This window comes from Argentina silus (assembly GCF_951799395.1).
Source record: "Argentina silus genome assembly, chromosome: Y".
Classification (NCBI taxonomy): Eukaryota; Metazoa; Chordata; class Actinopteri; order Argentiniformes; family Argentinidae; genus Argentina; species Argentina silus.
This window is the reverse complement of record NC_139654.1, coordinates 46,233,527-46,255,726: the sequence shown is the minus strand read 5'-3', so window position 1 is coordinate 46,255,726 and position 22,200 is coordinate 46,233,527. Positions and strand designations below refer to the sequence as shown.

The 22,200-nt window shown below is 42.2% G+C and overlaps 1 pseudogene across 1 annotated transcript in view; it reads left to right on the top strand.

The window, feature by feature from the left end:
* Positions 1–22,200, top strand: part of LOC310824155 (cytochrome P450 3A27-like) — a 413,808-nt pseudogene that overhangs the window by 150,049 nt on the left and 241,559 nt on the right. The gene's annotated exons all lie outside the window — the stretch shown is intronic.

Genomic DNA, 22,200 nt, shown 5'->3' with positions numbered 1-22,200 from the left:
CATTTCACTCTCTATAGTAGTGATTTTGGTGTCTAGTGTCAGAGGAACATATTTCATCCCCACATTAAGTAAACACAAATAAACTAATTCATATGTAATGTCCTCCAACTTTCCATCAAGAATAAAGACACACTGTGTACTGTGTACCAGTATAGTAACACTACTACTAGAATATATAGACTTGCAATGGAATTTGGCCTTGGAGGGCTACAGGTCCTAGGCCCCCCATTCCCCAGCATCTGATTTCATGTCTCTGCATTGTGTACTGGTTATGGCATGGTACCACTAGGTGAAAGGTCGAGAGGCACATAGAATATTGTACAATTCCAACAGTCCCCTCTTTGATTATTTTAAACAAAGTATAATAATCAAGAATTACCAAAATGAATAATAAAAACATGAAAAAATATAAAAGTAACAACAGGAAATATAAAAGAACCACTTTCCTCATCTTACTAGTGAGTGAGATCTGCTTGTCCTATTTCACACATACAATACGTTGAGTTGACACCATGAGCATGCATGATGTACAGGACTGAGTGAGCGCTGCAAAACATGTTTGTCTACTGATGCTGTATCTTGAACCGTCATCTGCGTTTAACTCACTCACCGCCAAAGAATTCCGGTACACTCACCACCTGGAGTGCCAAGTGTTTTATGTGGTATAGGGAAGCCAATAGGGAAAGCCCTTATTAATACATTGGAAACACAAAGTTGTAATAATGCCAATACATTAGTGACATATTTTTGAAAAGTGTTGAAAATACATGTCATGCATCATTATTACAAAATTAGTGCTACTGACAATTGTCGTTGCTAGGATTGCGTCTTTCTTGTGCCATTTCCCCAGCAACGTGTGTGTAAGACTAGAGTGGTAGGTTAGAACAGAGCCAAATGAGGTGTAATTAAGCCATTACAACAACAACAATCAAATGACCACACACACCTGACATCACTGTCCTGCCCTCCCATCAGGCAGAATATCTAGCATGTGTGTGTGAGTGTTGTACATAGTCAGAAGGTAGTCCTAGATGATGTACCAGGAAGAACGAAACCCAGATAACAATTCCCAAACCTATCACTAGGTAACATAGAGTAGGCCATTAGAACACAAATCCAATAAGTGTTGTTCAATATGCTTAAGCTGGGTAGTTGAGACCTAGTGACTTTGGAGTCTGCTATTGATAGATTTCATGTTGACAGACGTCAAGAAATCTGCCTTATTTCACTCTATGGGAAATCCCATAGGAATGACTTTCGTCCAGTGGAGAGATAGAAATAGAAATTTAGTAAAGTGTCTTATTGGTCAATAATGGTCTGTAATGAGAGTTGGTGTCATTACAGATTCACACAAAACAAACTCAAGCAGTAGTCAGTCACCATTTCAAGTTATATTTAATAGTCTAAGACAGTTCAGATTAAAATACATGTTCATCTGGGTTTAAAGGTGAGAGCATAAAACCTCTTCTGATAGAGAGGGACTTCAGAAATGTAATTGGATATAGGGCCATCGCAGATTTTGTCCACAGCCACTCCCATGGCAGTCATAAAAAAACAATTCAAAAAAACATTGCTAATGCTTATATGTGAAACACCAAATTTCCTGATTCATGGCTCATTCTGAGAATTGGAATCATATACCAGCTATATACTAACTATGTATAACTTTGGTTTGTGGTCTCACTGAGGTCCAGCTCTCCACCCAGGGCACTGCAGAGGGACACAGCACGCCTCACCGCCCCCCTCTCACCTCTCACAGGGACCAGGTACAGGAGCTGCAGGAGGAGGGCTTTGCTGGAGCTGAGGGGAGACAGAGGAGGGAGCATACATTGTACAATGAGAAATCCTCCTCATCAGAGATCAGTGTGTCTGTCCTTACGCCAGACGGACTGTGTCTAAGTGGAATAGCTGGTCTCGTCTGGCCTCCTCCACCTCACAGTCTTAGTTAAAGCTAAAGCTAACAATGCTACCACCGTTGCTACTGACGGACTAACAGTCATGCCATTACACAGATGCATTTGTTTACTATGTGTCTACTGTAAAATGTAATTAAACGTGACATACCTACCACCGAGGCATTTCTCAGTACCTTTCGTTGCTAATGCTCATGGCTTAGTTATGCTAGCTCTCAGAAAACCAGCGGGTTCTCCTCAATGTAAACATCAACAGAAGTGTGTTGCTGTGTAGCGCTGGATCAACCATTCCATAGAATGCTGCTCATGTTCTATTTCTAGAGGTCACATGGTAACGCATTTTTGAAAAGTCTTTATGATGCATGTCATCTATGATTATTATGAATTATTTTCAAAACTGTGTGTTGCTATGCAACCTTTCAATATAGAACATTAGCAACATTCTATGGAATGTTCAATCCGCTCCAGATAACAACAAACTTGAGTTGATGTTTACATCGACACAAACCAGCTGATTTTCGGAGCAAAACGGGCTGAAAAATGCCTCAGTGTTTTTCAGGTTTTGACTGCGGCCTGCCGTTTTTACTTCCGTGTTTTCTTTTTTGCTGGGTCCGCGATCGTGAAGACGGAAGCGACGGCAGCGACTTCGGAGAGGGTATGTGACGATAGTTGGACCATATCTGAACGATAGTTAGACAACCACTCGATACGTGTTGCTAAAACAACACGGCACAAGTCGAACATGCATGTTGGTGACGAGCAAGCGAGCTAGTTCAAGCTAAAGCTAACAATGCTACCACCGTTGCTACTGACGGACTAACAGTCATGCCATTACACAGATGCATTTGTTTACCACGTGTCTACTGTAAAATGTAATTAAACGTGACATACCTGCTTCGAAGTCGCTGTACTCTCAAAAAGAAAACAGGAACAACAACCTGTCGTAGAAATGGCAGTCCGCTATCCATGCACTCCCGCAGCCAAACCTGCGTTTCTCAGTACCTTTCGTTGCTAATGCTAGTGGCGTAGTAATGCTAGCGCTCAGAAGACTAGCTGGGTCTCGTCAATGTCAACATCATCAGAGGTGTGTTGCTGCGTAGCGCTGGATCAAACATAGAAGGCTGCTCATGTTCTATTTCTAGAGGTCACATGGTAACGCATTTTTGAAAAGTGTTGATGATACATGTCATGCATCATTATTACTCATTATTTTCAAAACGGTGTGTTGCTATGCAACCTTTCAATATAGAACATTAGCAACATTCTATGGAATGTTCAGTCCGCTCCAGATAACAACAGACTTCAGTTGATGTTCACATCGACACAAACCTGCTGATTTTCTGAGCAAAACGGACTGAAAAATGCCTCGGTGATATTCAGGATTGGCTGCGCGAGTGCGTGGACTGCGGTCTGCCGTCTCTACGACGGGTTGTTCGTGTTTTCTTTTTTGCAAGGTTCGCGATCGTGAAGAGGAAAGCGACAGCGACTTTGAAGAGGGTATGTGACATTTAATTACATTTTACAGGAGACACATATCTCACAAATTGTGTGTGCAATGATTATTTTGCCAGTTAGAAGCAATGATAGCATTGTTAGCTGCTAGGTGGCTAAGTAACCCGTTGACAGTGTCTAAGGGCGTTGCTAAGAGTTACCTTTAGCTTGAACTAGCTAGCTTGCTAGCCACCTCCATGCATTTTAGCTAAAGAGATGTGTGTATGTGTGTGTGTTGTGAGTAGCAGACAGACATCTCTGTGGTGAATACCGTCCTGCGTATGGGACCGGATGGGCAGCTGTCCTCCACTGCGTGGTCGGGGGCTGACTCTTTCTCCACACCCGCTCAGCAGCAGTACACTGATCCTGAGCCACAGGGCCAGAACTGCTATGAGGTCAAACTTAACACTTAAGCCTTTACCATATTATCAAGCCTTTACCATATTATCACTTAGTAACTCCACCGGTTTACATGCGTCATTCTCTCCCATAGCCTCTATTTGACCACCAAGAGGACTGAGGACATTGCCCTGAGGGTCACCACCCTACGCCAGGCCTTCACAGTGAGTCAACCACCCTTTCTCTGTGCTTTCTCTCTTCTGTCTTCTGTCAGATGGTGTCTCACTATTTTTTTCCCCCTTTACCAGACCCTGCGCAGTTCCACCCAGAGCAAGAACCAGCTGTACGTGGCTGGGAAGGTCCTGCTGGGAGCACTGGTTCAGGCCAATCACAAGGTAAGACATTGGCTTCCTCCAACAGAGTGAATTATCAAGAGAAAATGTAACAACCGTTTACTGACATTGTCTCTCTTGTTCTGTATAGGACGAGGCACAGTTCATCCGTGCCTATGATGACCTTGTTGGGTACCTGAGTGATCCCTCCAAACAGGGTGACATTGAGATGGAGCTGGCAGAACATCAGGTTAGTTCATTCACTTCAGTAGTCTCACATTGATTACCTGTGCCTGTATTGGGTCCTTCTTTTTAATATCATTGCTATTTTGTTGTAAATGTTTTTGTCTTTTGTTAGATTAGCCATGTCAACCTCATAGACATCCTCTATGAGCTGGTTCTGTTTGGGGTGATGGTGGGGAGGCCCCTGGTGGTGGTGAGTACTGTTCTTATACTGAAGACTGTTACAGGGTGACTTTGTTGACAAGTTCATATGACTCTCTGCTCTCTCCTCCTATGTTTGCTGTTAGCAACCTGGTGGTTTTGTGGAGCGTCTGTACTCTCTCCTACACTCCTGCCTGCCTGCCAGCAACATGAAACCAGAGGCTGAGAGATGCCTGCTGCACCTGAAGGTACAGACAAGTTCTGATGTTGTTACTGTTCCTTCTCTCTAGTATTTAGCATCCAATCTATTGTTCAGTTTAAATGAGTACTGTGAACTAGCAGTAACTCAGAGCCTTACCTCAGGGCGGGCTGATGATGCTTCTGGACGACATGTTTGGTCAGGAGGTTCCCTGGTACTTCAACACGGAGTCTCTGGTCGTTGGAGTCTCGAGCCTCCTGGAGCACCACCTTCAGCTTCTCATGGCGTCCTTCTGAGGGGGCACACACACACACACACACACACATACGCTATTAAGTAATCGGAATAAGTCATTTTAAATGATTGGAAGTAATTTTATTCTTACCACTAAAGTTGCACTCCCCCTCCCCCTCTCTTTCTCTTTTTTTCTGTCTTTCTTTTTTTAGGAATTCCACAGGGTCAAACTCCATCAGTAACCGCAAAGGATACTTCAGTGAAATCCAATAAGTATTCTAGTTAAAGTTTAAATAATAACCTCACATGCCTTCTTGTTATGTCCCCCCCTCTCTCCCTTTCCCCTCTCTCCCTTTCCCCTCTCTCTCTCTGATATGCAGGGCCACCGGAGTCTCATTGTCTTTACTTACAGACACTTATTACATATATTTGCAAATAAATGAGTGATGGAGTATCTCAAATTGATTTAATGTCTCTGTGTTTTCTTTTCTTTTGGTGACACTTAACACTAAGGTTTCCTTTTATAATGGGTTTATAATTCAGTTTGCACATTATAAGCATGTGTTGCATTTATAGCATTAGTAACAGTGCAGCCACATATTTTCAAATTATTTGAATTGTCACTATCTATGAATGAATCATTAAAGAGAAGCTACGGGATATGGCAATAACTATTTCTGTATTATTTAACCTCTTATTTTGTGTCTGAATTATCAATGCATAGTTTGTACAAATATAATCAATTGAATCACTGTTTTATCTCATTCAGCCACAGACTCCCTAGTTTATCATCGCCAACTTTAGAAGCAGCATTACTGTTAAGTGTGTCGATGTCATTGGTCTACGTGGAATCCACACACATACGCACCACACTGAGGGCATGTAACAGGGACCCGTTTCCAACTCATTAGCGCTACGTTGAGAACTGTAGGCTGAGATTATAGAAATTATCTCGTAGAATCACTTTAATAGTCAAGAAACTACTCAGAAATCATACCACAATTAAACTTGAAAAAGTTCCAGAAGAAACATTGTTTCTCTTTAACAGAGCAATATCCAAGACTGCGTAAAGAGGGAGAAAAATATCTTTCTTAAAGATCAGATTTTAGTAAATAGATATTATTGCACAAAATTGGGCTATAAGAATCTCAAAGACAGAATCAAACATTTCACTCTCTATAGTAGTGATTTTGGTGTCTAGTGTCAGAGGAACATATTTCATCCCCACATTAAGTAAACACAAATAAACTAATTCATATGTAATGTCCTCCAACTTTCCATCAAGAATAAAGACACACTGTGTACTGTGTACCAGTATAGTAACACTACTACTAGAATATATAGACTTGCAATGGAATTTGGCCTTGGAGGGCTACAGGTCCTAGGCCCCCCATTCCCCAGCATCTGATTTCATGTCTCTGCATTGTGTACTGGTTATGGCATGGTACCACTAGGTGAAAGGTCGAGAGGCACATAGAATATTGTACAATTCCAACAGTCCCCTCTTTGATTATTTTAAACAAAGTATAATAATCAAGAATTACCAAAATGAATAATAAAAACATGAAAAAATATAAAAGTAACAACAGGAAATATAAAAGAACCACTTTCCTCATCTTACTAGTGAGTGAGATCTGCTTGTCCTATTTCACACATACAATACGTTGAGTTGACACCATGAGCATGCATGATGTACAGGACTGAGTGAGCGCTGCAAAACATGTTTGTCTACTGATGCTGTATCTTGAACCGTCATCTGCGTTTAACTCACTCACCGCCAAAGAATTCCGGTACACTCACCACCTGGAGTGCCAAGTGTTTTATGTGGTATAGGGAAGCCAATAGGGAAAGCCCTTATTAATACATTGGAAACACAAAGTTGTAATAATGCCAATACATTAGTGACATATTTTTGAAAAGTGTTGAAAATACATGTCATGCATCATTATTACAAAATTAGTGCTACTGACAATTGTCGTTGCTAGGATTGCGTCTTTCTTGTGCCATTTCCCCAGCAACGTGTGTGTAAGACTAGAGTGGTAGGTTAGAACAGAGCCAAATGAGGTGTAATTAAGCCATTACAACAACAACAATCAAATGACCACACACACCTGACATCACTGTCCTGCCCTCCCATCAGGCAGAATATCTAGCATGTGTGTGTGAGTGTTGTACATAGTCAGAAGGTAGTCCTAGATGATGTACCAGGAAGAACGAAACCCAGATAACAATTCCCAAACCTATCACTAGGTAACATAGAGTAGGCCATTAGAACACAAATCCAATAAGTGTTGTTCAATATGCTTAAGCTGGGTAGTTGAGACCTAGTGACTTTGGAGTCTGCTATTGATGTCTGTCAACATGAAATCTGTCAAGAAATCTGCCTTATTTCACTCTATGGGAAATCCCATAGGAATGACTTTCGTCCAGTGGAGAGATAGAAATAGAAATTTAGTAAAGTGTCTTATTGGTCAATAATGGTCTGTAATGAGAGTTGGTGTCATTACAGATTCACACAAAACAAACTCAAGCAGTAGTCAGTCACCATTTCAAGTTATATTTAATAGTCTAAGACAGTTCAGATTAAAATACATGTTCATCTGGGTTTAAAGGTGAGAGCATAAAACCTCTTCTGATAGAGAGGGACTTCAGAAATGTAATTGGATATAGGGCCATCGCAGATTTTGTCCACAGCCACTCCCATGGCAGTCATAAAAAAACAATTCAAAAAAACATTGCTAATGCTTATATGTGAAACACCAAATTTCCTGATTCATGGCTCATTCTGAGAATTGGAATCATATACCAGCTATATACTAACTATGTATAACTTTGGTTTGTGGTCTCACTGAGGTCCAGCTCTCCACCCAGGGCACTGCAGAGGGACACAGCACGCCTCACCGCCCCCCTCTCACCTCTCACAGGGACCAGGTACAGGAGCTGCAGGAGGAGGGCTTTGCTGGAGCTGAGGGGAGACAGAGGAGGGAGCATACATTGTACAATGAGAAATCCTCCTCATCAGAGATCAGTGTGTCTGTCCTTACGCCAGACGGACTGTGTCTAAGTGGAATAGCTGGTCTCGTCTGGCCTCCTCCACCTCACAGTCTTAGTTAAAGCTAAAGCTAACAATGCTACCACCGTTGCTACTGACGGACTAACAGTCATGCCATTACACAGATGCATTTGTTTACTATGTGTCTACTGTAAAATGTAATTAAACGTGACATACCTACCACCGAGGCATTTCTCAGTACCTTTCGTTGCTAATGCTCATGGCTTAGTTATGCTAGCTCTCAGAAAACCAGCGGGTTCTCCTCAATGTAAACATCAACAGAAGTGTGTTGCTGTGTAGCGCTGGATCAACCATTCCATAGAATGCTGCTCATGTTCTATTTCTAGAGGTCACATGGTAACGCATTTTTGAAAAGTCTTTATGATGCATGTCATCTATGATTATTATGAATTATTTTCAAAACTGTGTGTTGCTATGCAACCTTTCAATATAGAACATTAGCAACATTCTATGGAATGTTCAATCCGCTCCAGATAACAACAAACTTGAGTTGATGTTTACATCGACACAAACCAGCTGATTTTCGGAGCAAAACGGGCTGAAAAATGCCTCAGTGTTTTTCAGGTTTTGACTGCGGCCTGCCGTTTTTACTTCCGTGTTTTCTTTTTTGCTGGGTCCGCGATCGTGAAGAGGGAAGCGACGGCAGCGACTTCGGAGAGGGTATGTGACGATAGTTGGACCATATCTGAACGATAGTTAGACAACCACTCGATACGTGTTGCTAAAACAACACGGCACAAGTCGAACATGCATGTTGGTGACGAGCAAGCGAGCTAGTTCAAGCTAAAGCTAACAATGCTACCACCGTTGCTACTGACGGACTAACAGTCATGCCATTACACAGATGCATTTGTTTACCACGTGTCTACTGTAAAATGTAATTAAACGTGACATACCTGCTTCGAAGTCGCTGTACTCTCAAAAAGAAAACAGGAACAACAACCTGTCGTAGAAATGGCAGTCCGCTATCCATGCACTCCCGCAGCCAAACCTGCGTTTCTCAGTACCTTTCGTTGCTAATGCTAGTGGCGTAGTAATGCTAGCGCTCAGAAGACTAGCTGGGTCTCGTCAATGTCAACATCATCAGAGGTGTGTTGCTGCGTAGCGCTGGATCAAACATAGAAGGCTGCTCATGTTCTATTTCTAGAGGTCACATGGTAACGCATTTTTGAAAAGTGTTGATGATACATGTCATGCATCATTATTACTCATTATTTTCAAAACGGTGTGTTGCTATGCAACCTTTCAATATAGAACATTAGCAACATTCTATGGAATGTTCAGTCCGCTCCAGATAACAACAGACTTCAGTTGATGTTCACATCGACACAAACCTGCTGATTTTCTGAGCAAAACGGACTGAAAAATGCCTCGGTGATATTCAGGATTGGCTGCGCGAGTGCGTGGACTGCGGTCTGCCGTCTCTACGACGGGTTGTTCGTGTTTTCTTTTTTGCAAGGTTCGCGATCGTGAAGAGGAAAGCGACAGCGACTTTGAAGAGGGTATGTGACATTTAATTACATTTTACAGGAGACACATATCTCACAAATTGTGTGTGCAATGATTATTTTGCCAGTTAGAAGCAATGATAGCATTGTTAGCTGCTAGGTGGCTAAGTAACCCGTTGACAGTGTCTAAGGGCGTTGCTAAGAGTTACCTTTAGCTTGAACTAGCTAGCTTGCTAGCCACCTCCATGCATTTTAGCTAAAGAGATGTGTGTGTGTTGTGAGTAGCAGACAGACATCTCTGTGGTGAATACCGTCCTGCGTATGGGACCGGATGGGCAGCTGTCCTCCACTGCGTGGTCGGGGGCTGACTCTTTCTCCACACCCGCTCAGCAGCAGTACACTGATCCTGAGCCACAGGGCCAGAACTGCTATGAGGTCAAACTTAACACTTAAGCCTTTACCATATTATCAAGCCTTTACCATATTATCACTTAGTAACTCCACCGGTTTACATGCGTCATTCTCTCCCATAGCCTCTATTTGACCACCAAGAGGACTGAGGACATTGCCCTGAGGGTCACCACCCTACGCCAGGCCTTCACAGTGAGTCAACCACCCTTTCTCTGTGCTTTCTCTCTTCTGTCTTCTGTCAGATGGTGTCTCACTATTTTTTTCCCCCTTTACCAGACCCTGCGCAGTTCCACCCAGAGCAAGAACCAGCTGTACGTGGCTGGGAAGGTCCTGCTGGGAGCACTGGTTCAGGCCAATCACAAGGTAAGACATTGGCTTCCTCCAACAGAGTGAATTATCAAGAGAAAATGTAACAACCGTTTACTGACATTGTCTCTCTTGTTCTGTATAGGACGAGGCACAGTTCATCCGTGCCTATGATGACCTTGTTGGGTACCTGAGTGATCCCTCCAAACAGGGTGACATTGAGATGGAGCTGGCAGAACATCAGGTTAGTTCATTCACTTCAGTAGTCTCACATTGATTACCTGTGCCTGTATTGGGTCCTTCTTTTTAATATCATTGCTATTTTGTTGTAAATGTTTTTGTCTTTTGTTAGATTAGCCATGTCAACCTCATAGACATCCTCTATGAGCTGGTTCTGTTTGGGGTGATGGTGGGGAGGCCCCTGGTGGTGGTGAGTACTGTTCTTATACTGAAGACTGTTACAGGGTGACTTTGTTGACAAGTTCATATGACTCTCTGCTCTCTCCTCCTATGTTTGCTGTTAGCAACCTGGTGGTTTTGTGGAGCGTCTGTACTCTCTCCTACACTCCTGCCTGCCTGCCAGCAACATGAAACCAGAGGCTGAGAGATGCCTGCTGCACCTGAAGGTACAGACAAGTTCTGATGTTGTTACTGTTCCTTCTCTCTAGTATTTAGCATCCAATCTATTGTTCAGTTTAAATGAGTACTGTGAACTAGCAGTAACTCAGAGCCTTACCTCAGGGCGGGCTGATGATGCTTCTGGACGACATGTTTGGTCAGGAGGTTCCCTGGTACTTCAACACGGAGTCTCTGGTCGTTGGAGTCTCGAGCCTCCTGGAGCACCACCTTCAGCTTCTCATGGCGTCCTTCTGAGGGGGCACACACACACACACACACACACATACGCTATTAAGTAATCGGAATAAGTCATTTTAAATGATTGGAAGTAATTTTATTCTTACCACTAAAGTTGCACTCCCCCTCCCCCTCTCTTTCTCTTTTTTTCTGTCTTTCTTTTTTTAGGAATTCCACAGGGTCAAACTCCATCAGTAACCGCAAAGGATACTTCAGTGAAATCCAATAAGTATTCTAGTTAAAGTTTAAATAATAACCTCACATGCCTTCTTGTTATGTCCCCCCCTCTCTCCCTTTCCCCTCTCTCCCTTTCCCCTCTCTCTCTCTGATATGCAGGGCCACCGGAGTCTCATTGTCTTTACTTACAGACACTTATTACATATATTTGCAAATAAATGAGTGATGGAGTATCTCAAATTGATTTAATGTCTCTGTGTTTTCTTTTCTTTTGGTGACACTTAACACTAAGGTTTCCTTTTATAATGGGTTTATAATTCAGTTTGCACATTATAAGCATGTGTTGCATTTATAGCATTAGTAACAGTGCAGCCACATATTTTCAAATTATTTGAATTGTCACTATCTATGAATGAATCATTAAAGAGAAGCTACGGGATATGGCAATAACTATTTCTGTATTATTTAACCTCTTATTTTGTGTCTGAATTATCAATGCATAGTTTGTACAAATATAATCAATTGAATCACTGTTTTATCTCATTCAGCCACAGACTCCCTAGTTTATCATCGCCAACTTTAGAAGCAGCATTACTGTTAAGTGTGTCGATGTCATTGGTCTACGTGGAATCCACACACATACGCACCACACTGAGGGCATGTAACAGGGACCCGTTTCCAACTCATTAGCGCTACGTTGAGAACTGTAGGCTGAGATTATAGAAATTATCTCGTAGAATCACTTTAATAGTCAAGAAACTACTCAGAAATCATACCACAATTAAACTTGAAAAAGTTCCAGAAGAAACATTGTTTCTCTTTAACAGAGCAATATCCAAGACTGCGTAAAGAGGGAGAAAAATATCTTTCTTAAAGATCAGATTTTAGTAAATAGATATTATTGCACAAAATTGGGCTATAAGAATCTCAAAGACAGAATCAAACATTTCACTCTCTATAGTAGTGATTTTGGTGTCTAGTGTCAGAGGAACATATTTCATCCCCACATTAAGTAAACACAAATAAACTAATTCATATGTAATGTCCTCCAACTTTCCATCAAGAATAAAGACACACTGTGTACTGTGTACCAGTATAGTAACACTACTACTAGAATATATAGACTTGCAATGGAATTTGGCCTTGGAGGGCTACAGGTCCTAGGCCCCCCATTCCCCAGCATCTGATTTCATGTCTCTGCATTGTGTACTGGTTATGGCATGGTACCACTAGGTGAAAGGTCGAGAGGCACATAGAATATTGTACAATTCCAACAGTCCCCTCTTTGATTATTTTAAACAAAGTATAATAATCAAGAATTACCAAAATGAATAATAAAAACATGAAAAAATATAAAAGTAACAACAGGAAATATAAAAGAACCACTTTCCTCATCTTACTAGTGAGTGAGATCTGCTTGTCCTATTTCACACATACAATACGTTGAGTTGACACCATGAGCATGCATGATGTACAGGACTGAGTGAGCGCTGCAAAACATGTTTGTCTACTGATGCTGTATCTTGAACCGTCATCTGCGTTTAACTCACTCACCGCCAAAGAATTCCGGTACACTCACCACCTGGAGTGCCAAGTGTTTTATGTGGTATAGGGAAGCCAATAGGGAAAGCCCTTATTAATACATTGGAAACACAAAGTTGTAATAATGCCAATACATTAGTGACATATTTTTGAAAAGTGTTGAAAATACATGTCATGCATCATTATTACAAAATTAGTGCTACTGACAATTGTCGTTGCTAGGATTGCGTCTTTCTTGTGCCATTTCCCCAGCAACGTGTGTGTAAGACTAGAGTGGTAGGTTAGAACAGAGCCAAATGAGGTGTAATTAAGCCATTACAACAACAACAATCAAATGACCACACACACCTGACATCACTGTCCTGCCCTCCCATCAGGCAGAATATCTAGCATGTGTGTGTGAGTGTTGTACATAGTCAGAAGGTAGTCCTAGATGATGTACCAGGAAGAACGAAACCCAGATAACAATTCCCAAACCTATCACTAGGTAACATAGAGTAGGCCATTAGAACACAAATCCAATAAGTGTTGTTCAATATGCTTAAGCTGGGTAGTTGAGACCTAGTGACTTTGGAGTCTGCTATTGATGTCTGTCAACATGAAATCTGTCAAGAAATCTGCCTTATTTCACTCTATGGGAAATCCCATAGGAATGACTTTCGTCCAGTGGAGAGATAGAAATAGAAATTTAGTAAAGTGTCTTATTGGTCAATAATGGTCTGTAATGAGAGTTGGTGTCATTACAGATTCACACAAAACAAACTCAAGCAGTAGTCAGTCACCATTTCAAGTTATATTTAATAGTCTAAGACAGTTCAGATTAAAATACATGTTCATCTGGGTTTAAAGGTGAGAGCATAAAACCTCTTCTGATAGAGAGGGACTTCAGAAATGTAATTGGATATAGGGCCATCGCAGATTTTGTCCACAGCCACTCCCATGGCAGTCATAAAAAAACAATTCAAAAAAACATTGCTAATGCTTATATGTGAAACACCAAATTTCCTGATTCATGGCTCATTCTGAGAATTGGAATCATATACCAGCTATATACTAACTATGTATAACTTTGGTTTGTGGTCTCACTGAGGTCCAGCTCTCCACCCAGGGCACTGCAGAGGGACACAGCACGCCTCACCGCCCCCCTCTCACCTCTCACAGGGACCAGGTACAGGAGCTGCAGGAGGAGGGCTTTGCTGGAGCTGAGGGGAGACAGAGGAGGGAGCATACATTGTACAATGAGAAATCCTCCTCATCAGAGATCAGTGTGTCTGTCCTTACGCCAGACGGACTGTGTCTAAGTGGAATAGCTGGTCTCGTCTGGCCTCCTCCACCTCACAGTCTTAGTTAAAGCTAAAGCTAACAATGCTACCACCGTTGCTACTGACGGACTAACAGTCATGCCATTACACAGATGCATTTGTTTACTATGTGTCTACTGTAAAATGTAATTAAACGTGACATACCTACCACCGAGGCATTTCTCAGTACCTTTCGTTGCTAATGCTCATGGCTTAGTTATGCTAGCTCTCAGAAAACCAGCGGGTTCTCCTCAATGTAAACATCAACAGAAGTGTGTTGCTGTGTAGCGCTGGATCAACCATTCCATAGAATGCTGCTCATGTTCTATTTCTAGAGGTCACATGGTAACGCATTTTTGAAAAGTCTTTATGATGCATGTCATCTATGATTATTATGAATTATTTTCAAAACTGTGTGTTGCTATGCAACCTTTCAATATAGAACATTAGCAACATTCTATGGAATGTTCAATCCGCTCCAGATAACAACAAACTTGAGTTGATGTTTACATCGACACAAACCAGCTGATTTTCGGAGCAAAACGGGCTGAAAAATGCCTCAGTGTTTTTCAGGTTTTGACTGCGGCCTGCCGTTTTTACTTCCGTGTTTTCTTTTTTGCTGGGTCCGCGATCGTGAAGAGGGAAGCGACGGCAGCGACTTCGGAGAGGGTATGTGACGATAGTTGGACCATATCTGAACGATAGTTAGACAACCACTCGATACGTGTTGCTAAAACAACACGGCACAAGTCGAACATGCATGTTGGTGACGAGCAAGCGAGCTAGTTCAAGCTAAAGCTAACAATGCTACCACCGTTGCTACTGACGGACTAACAGTCATGCCATTACACAGATGCATTTGTTTACCACGTGTCTACTGTAAAATGTAATTAAACGTGACATACCTGCTTCGAAGTCGCTGTACTCTCAAAAAGAAAACAGGAACAACAACCTGTCGTAGAAATGGCAGTCCGCTATCCATGCACTCCCGCAGCCAAACCTGCGTTTCTCAGTACCTTTCGTTGCTAATGCTAGTGGCGTAGTAATGCTAGCGCTCAGAAGACTAGCTGGGTCTCGTCAATGTCAACATCATCAGAGGTGTGTTGCTGCGTAGCGCTGGATCAAACATAGAAGGCTGCTCATGTTCTATTTCTAGAGGTCACATGGTAACGCATTTTTGAAAAGTGTTGATGATACATGTCATGCATCATTATTACTCATTATTTTCAAAACGGTGTGTTGCTATGCAACCTTTCAATATAGAACATTAGCAACATTCTATGGAATGTTCAGTCCGCTCCAGATAACAACAGACTTCAGTTGATGTTCACATCGACACAAACCTGCTGATTTTCTGAGCAAAACGGACTGAAAAATGCCTCGGTGATATTCAGGATTGGCTGCGCGAGTGCGTGGACTGCGGTCTGCCGTCTCTACGACGGGTTGTTCGTGTTTTCTTTTTTGCAAGGTTCGCGATCGTGAAGAGGAAAGCGACAGCGACTTTGAAGAGGGTATGTGACATTTAATTACATTTTACAGGAGACACATATCTCACAAATTGTGTGTGCAATGATTATTTTGCCAGTTAGAAGCAATGATAGCATTGTTAGCTGCTAGGTGGCTAAGTAACCCGTTGACAGTGTCTAAGGGCGTTGCTAAGAGTTACCTTTAGCTTGAACTAGCTAGCTTGCTAGCCACCTCCATGCATTTTAGCTAAAGAGATGTGTGTGTGTTGTGAGTAGCAGACAGACATCTCTGTGGTGAATACCGTCCTGCGTATGGGACCGGATGGGCAGCTGTCCTCCACTGCGTGGTCGGGGGCTGACTCTTTCTCCACACCCGCTCAGCAGCAGTACACTGATCCTGAGCCACAGGGCCAGAACTGCTATGAGGTCAAACTTAACACTTAAGCCTTTACCATATTATCAAGCCTTTACCATATTATCACTTAGTAACTCCACCGGTTTACATGCGTCATTCTCTCCCATAGCCTCTATTTGACCACCAAGAGGACTGAGGACATTGCCCTGAGGGTCACCACCCTACGCCAGGCCTTCACAGTGAGTCAACCACCCTTTCTCTGTGCTTTCTCTCTTCTGTCTTCTGTCAGATGGTGTCTCACTATTTTTTTCCCCCTTTACCAGACCCTGCGCAGTTCCACCCAGAGCAAGAACCAGCTGTACGTGGCTGGGAAGGTCCTGCTGGGAGCACTGGTTCAGGCCAATCACAAGGTAAGACATTGGCTTCCTCCAACAGAGTGAATTATCAAGAGAAAATGTAACAACCGTTTACTGACATTGTCTCTCTTGTTCTGTATAGGACGAGGCACAGTTCATCCGTGCCTATGATGACCTTGTTGGGTACCTGAGTGATCCCTCCAAACAGGGTGACATTGAGATGGAGCTGGCAGAACATCAGGTTAGTTCATTCACTTCAGTAGTCTCACATTGATTACCTGTGCCTGTATTGGGTCCTTCTTTTTAATATCATTGCTATTTTGTTGTAAATGTTTTTGTCTTTTGTTAGATTAGCCATGTCAACCTCATAGACATCCTCTATGAGCTGGTTCTGTTTGGGGTGATGGTGGGGAGGCCCCTGGTGGTGGTGAGTACTGTTCTTATACTGAAGACTGTTACAGGGTGACTTTGTTGACAAGTTCATATGACTCTCTGCTCTCTCCTCCTATGTTTGCTGTTAGCAACCTGGTGGTTTTGTGGAGCGTCTGTACTCTCTCCTACACTCCTGCCTGCCTGCCAGCAACATGAAACCAGAGGCTGAGAGATGCCTGCTGCACCTGAAGGTACAGACAAGTTCTGATGTTGTTACTGTTCCTTCTCTCTAGTATTTAGCATCCAATCTATTGTTCAGTTTAAATGAGTACTGTGAACTAGCAGTAACTCAGAGCCTTACCTCAGGGCGGGCTGATGATGCTTCTGGACGACATGTTTGGTCAGGAGGTTCCCTGGTACTTCAACACGGAGTCTCTGGTCGTTGGAGTCTCGAGCCTCCTGGAGCACCACCTTCAGCTTCTCATGGCGTCCTTCTGAGGGGGCACACACACACACACACACACACATACGCTATTAAGTAATCGGAATAAGTCATTTTAAATGATTGGAAGTAATTTTATTCTTACCACTAAAGTTGCACTCCCCCTCCCCCTCTCTTTCTCTTTTTTTCTGTCTTTCTTTTTTTAGGAATTCCACAGGGTCAAACTCCATCAGTAACCGCAAAGGATACTTCAGTGAAATCCAATAAGTATTCTAGTTAAAGTTTAAATAATAACCTCACATGCCTTCTTGTTATGTCCCCCCCTCTCTCCCTTTCCCCTCTCTCCCTTTCCCCTCTCTCTCTCTGATATGCAGGGCCACCGGAGTCTCATTGTCTTTACTTACAGACACTTATTACATATATTTGCAAATAAATGAGTGATGGAGTATCTCAAATTGATTTAATGTCTCTGTGTTTTCTTTTCTTTTGGTGACACTTAACACTAAGGTTTCCTTTTATAATGGGTTTATAATTCAGTTTGCACATTATAAGCATGTGTTGCATTTATAGCATTAGTAACAGTGCAGCCACATATTTTCAAATTATTTGAATTGTCACTATCTATGAATGAATCATTAAAGAGAAGCTACGGGATATGGCAATAACTATTTCTGTATTATTTAACCTCTTATTTTGTGTCTGAATTATCAATGCATAGTTTGTACAAATATAATCAATTGAATCACTGTTTTATCTCATTCAGCCACAGACTCCCTAGTTTATCATCGCCAACTTTAGAAGCAGCATTACTGTTAAGTGTGTCGATGTCATTGGTCTACGTGGAATCCACACACATACGCACCACACTGAGGGCATGTAACAGGGACCCGTTTCCAACTCATTAGCGCTACGTTGAGAACTGTAGGCTGAGATTATAGAAATTATCTCGTAGAATCACTTTAATAGTCAAGAAACTACTCAGAAATCATACCACAATTAAACTTGAAAAAGTTCCAGAAGAAACATTGTTTCTCTTTAACAGAGCAATATCCAAGACTGCGTAAAGAGGGAGAAAAATATCTTTCTTAAAGATCAGATTTTAGTAAATAGATATTATTGCACAAAATTGGGCTATAAGAATCTCAAAGACAGAATCAAACATTTCACTCTCTATAGTAGTGATTTTGGTGTCTAGTGTCAGAGGAACATATTTCATCCCCACATTAAGTAAACACAAATAAACTAATTCATATGTAATGTCCTCCAACTTTCCATCAAGAATAAAGACACACTGTGTACTGTGTACCAGTATAGTAACACTACTACTAGAATATATAGACTTGCAATGGAATTTGGCCTTGGAGGGCTACAGGTCCTAGGCCCCCCATTCCCCAGCATCTGATTTCATGTCTCTGCATTGTGTACTGGTTATGGCATGGTACCACTAGGTGAAAGGTCGAGAGGCACATAGAATATTGTACAATTCCAACAGTCCCCTCTTTGATTATTTTAAACAAAGTATAATAATCAAGAATTACCAAAATGAATAATAAAAACATGAAAAAATATAAAAGTAACAACAGGAAATATAAAAGAACCACTTTCCTCATCTTACTAGTGAGTGAGATCTGCTTGTCCTATTTCACACATACAATACGTTGAGTTGACACCATGAGCATGCATGATGTACAGGACTGAGTGAGCGCTGCAAAACATGTTTGTCTACTGATGCTGTATCTTGAACCGTCATCTGCGTTTAACTCACTCACCGCCAAAGAATTCCGGTACACTCACCACCTGGAGTGCCAAGTGTTTTATGTGGTATAGGGAAGCCAATAGGGAAAGCCCTTATTAATACATTGGAAACACAAAGTTGTAATAATGCCAATACATTAGTGACATATTTTTGAAAAGTGTTGAAAATACATGTCATGCATCATTATTACAAAATTAGTGCTACTGACAATTGTCGTTGCTAGGATTGCGTCTTTCTTGTGCCATTTCCCCAGCAACGTGTGTGTAAGACTAGAGTGGTAGGTTAGAACAGAGCCAAATGAGGTGTAATTAAGCCATTACAACAACAACAATCAAATGACCACACACACCTGACATCACTGTCCTGCCCTCCCATCAGGCAGAATATCTAGCATGTGTGTGTGAGTGTTGTACATAGTCAGAAGGTAGTCCTAGATGATGTACCAGGAAGAACGAAACCCAGATAACAATTCCCAAACCTATCACTAGGTAACATAGAGTAGGCCATTAGAACACAAATCCAATAAGTGTTGTTCAATATGCTTAAGCTGGGTAGTTGAGACCTAGTGACTTTGGAGTCTGCTATTGATGTCTGTCAACATGAAATCTGTCAAGAAATCTGCCTTATTTCACTCTATGGGAAATCCCATAGGAATGACTTTCGTCCAGTGGAGAGATAGAAATAGAAATTTAGTAAAGTGTCTTATTGGTCAATAATGGTCTGTAATGAGAGTTGGTGTCATTACAGATTCACACAAAACAAACTCAAGCAGTAGTCAGTCACCATTTCAAGTTATATTTAATAGTCTAAGACAGTTCAGATTAAAATACATGTTCATCTGGGTTTAAAGGTGAGAGCATAAAACCTCTTCTGATAGAGAGGGACTTCAGAAATGTAATTGGATATAGGGCCATCGCAGATTTTGTCCACAGCCACTCCCATGGCAGTCATAAAAAAACAATTCAAAAAAACATTGCTAATGCTTATATGTGAAACACCAAATTTCCTGATTCATGGCTCATTCTGAGAATTGGAATCATATACCAGCTATATACTAACTATGTATAACTTTGGTTTGTGGTCTCACTGAGGTCCAGCTCTCCACCCAGGGCACTGCAGAGGGACACAGCACGCCTCACCGCCCCCCTCTCACCTCTCACAGGGACCAGGTACAGGAGCTGCAGGAGGAGGGCTTTGCTGGAGCTGAGGGGAGACAGAGGAGGGAGCATACATTGTACAATGAGAAATCCTCCTCATCAGAGATCAGTGTGTCTGTCCTTACGCCAGACGGACTGTGTCTAAGTGGAATAGCTGGTCTCGTCTGGCCTCCTCCACCTCACAGTCTTAGTTAAAGCTAAAGCTAACAATGCTACCACCGTTGCTACTGACGGACTAACAGTCATGCCATTACACAGATGCATTTGTTTACTATGTGTCTACTGTAAAATGTAATTAAACGTGACATACCTACCACCGAGGCATTTCTCAGTACCTTTCGTTGCTAATGCTCATGGCTTAGTTATGCTAGCTCTCAGAAAACCAGCGGGTTCTCCTCAATGTAAACATCAACAGAAGTGTGTTGCTGTGTAGCGCTGGATCAACCATTCCATAGAATGCTGCTCATGTTCTATTTCTAGAGGTCACATGGTAACGCATTTTTGAAAAGTCTTTATGATGCATGTCATCTATGATTATTATGAATTATTTTCAAAACTGTGTGTTGCTATGCAACCTTTCAATATAGAACATTAGCAACATTCTATGGAATGTTCAATCCGCTCCAGATAACAACAAACTTGAGTTGATGTTTACATCGACACAAACCAGCTGATTTTCGGAGCAAAACGGGCTGAAAAATGCCTCAGTGTTTTTCAGGTTTTGACTGCGGCCTGCCGTTTTTACTTCCGTGTTTTCTTTTTTGCTGGGTCCGCGATCGTGAAGAGGGAAGCGACGGCAGCGACTTCGGAGAGGGTATGTGACGATAGTTGGACCATATCTGAACGATAGTTAGACAACCACTCGATACGTGTTGCTAAAACAACACGGCACAAGTCGAACATGCATGTTGGTGACGAGCAAGCGAGCTAGTTCAAGCTAAAGCTAACAATGCTACCACCGTTGCTACTGACGGACTAACAGTCATGCCATTACACAGATGCATTTGTTTACCACGTGTCTACTGTAAAATGTAATTAAACGTGACATACCTGCTTCGAAGTCGCTGTACTCTCAAAAAGAAAACAGGAACAACAACCTGTCGTAGAAATGGCAGTCCGCTATCCATGCACTCCCGCAGCCAAACCTGCGTTTCTCAGTACCTTTCGTTGCTAATGCTAGTGGCGTAGTAATGCTAGCGCTCAGAAGACTAGCTGGGTCTCGTCAATGTCAACATCATCAGAGGTGTGTTGCTGCGTAGCGCTGGATCAAACATAGAAGGCTGCTCATGTTCTATTTCTAGAGGTCACATGGTAACGCATTTTTGAAAAGTGTTGATGATACATGTCATGCATCATTATTACTCATTATTTTCAAAACGGTGTGTTGCTATGCAACCTTTCAATATAGAACATTAGCAACATTCTATGGAATGTTCAGTCCGCTCCAGATAACAACAGACTTCAGTTGATGTTCACATCGACACAAACCTGCTGATTTTCTGAGCAAAACGGACTGAAAAATGCCTCGGTGATATTCAGGATTGGCTGCGCGAGTGCGTGGACTGCGGTCTGCCGTCTCTACGACGGGTTGTTCGTGTTTTCTTTTTTGCAAGGTTCGCGATCGTGAAGAGGAAAGCGACAGCGACTTTGAAGAGGGTATGTGACATTTAATTACATTTTACAGGAGACACATATCTCACAAATTGTGTGTGCAATGATTATTTTGCCAGTTAGAAGCAATGATAGCATTGTTAGCTGCTAGGTGGCTAAGTAACCCGTTGACAGTGTCTAAGGGCGTTGCTAAGAGTTACCTTTAGCTTGAACTAGCTAGCTTGCTAGCCACCTCCATGCATTTTAGCTAAAGAGATGTGTGTGTGTTGTGAGTAGCAGACAGACATCTCTGTGGTGAATACCGTCCTGCGTATGGGACCGGATGGGCAGCTGTCCTCCACTGCGTGGTCGGGGGCTGACTCTTTCTCCACACCCGCTCAGCAGCAGTACACTGATCCTGAGCCACAGGGCCAGAACTGCTATGAGGTCAAACTTAACACTTAAGCCTTTACCATATTATCAAGCCTTTACCATATTATCACTTAGTAACTCCACCGGTTTACATGCGTCATTCTCTCCCATAGCCTCTATTTGACCACCAAGAGGACTGAGGACATTGCCCTGAGGGTCACCACCCTACGCCAGGCCTTCACAGTGAGTCAACCACCCTTTCTCTGTGCTTTCTCTCTTCTGTCTTCTGTCAGATGGTGTCTCACTATTTTTTTCCCCCTTTACCAGAC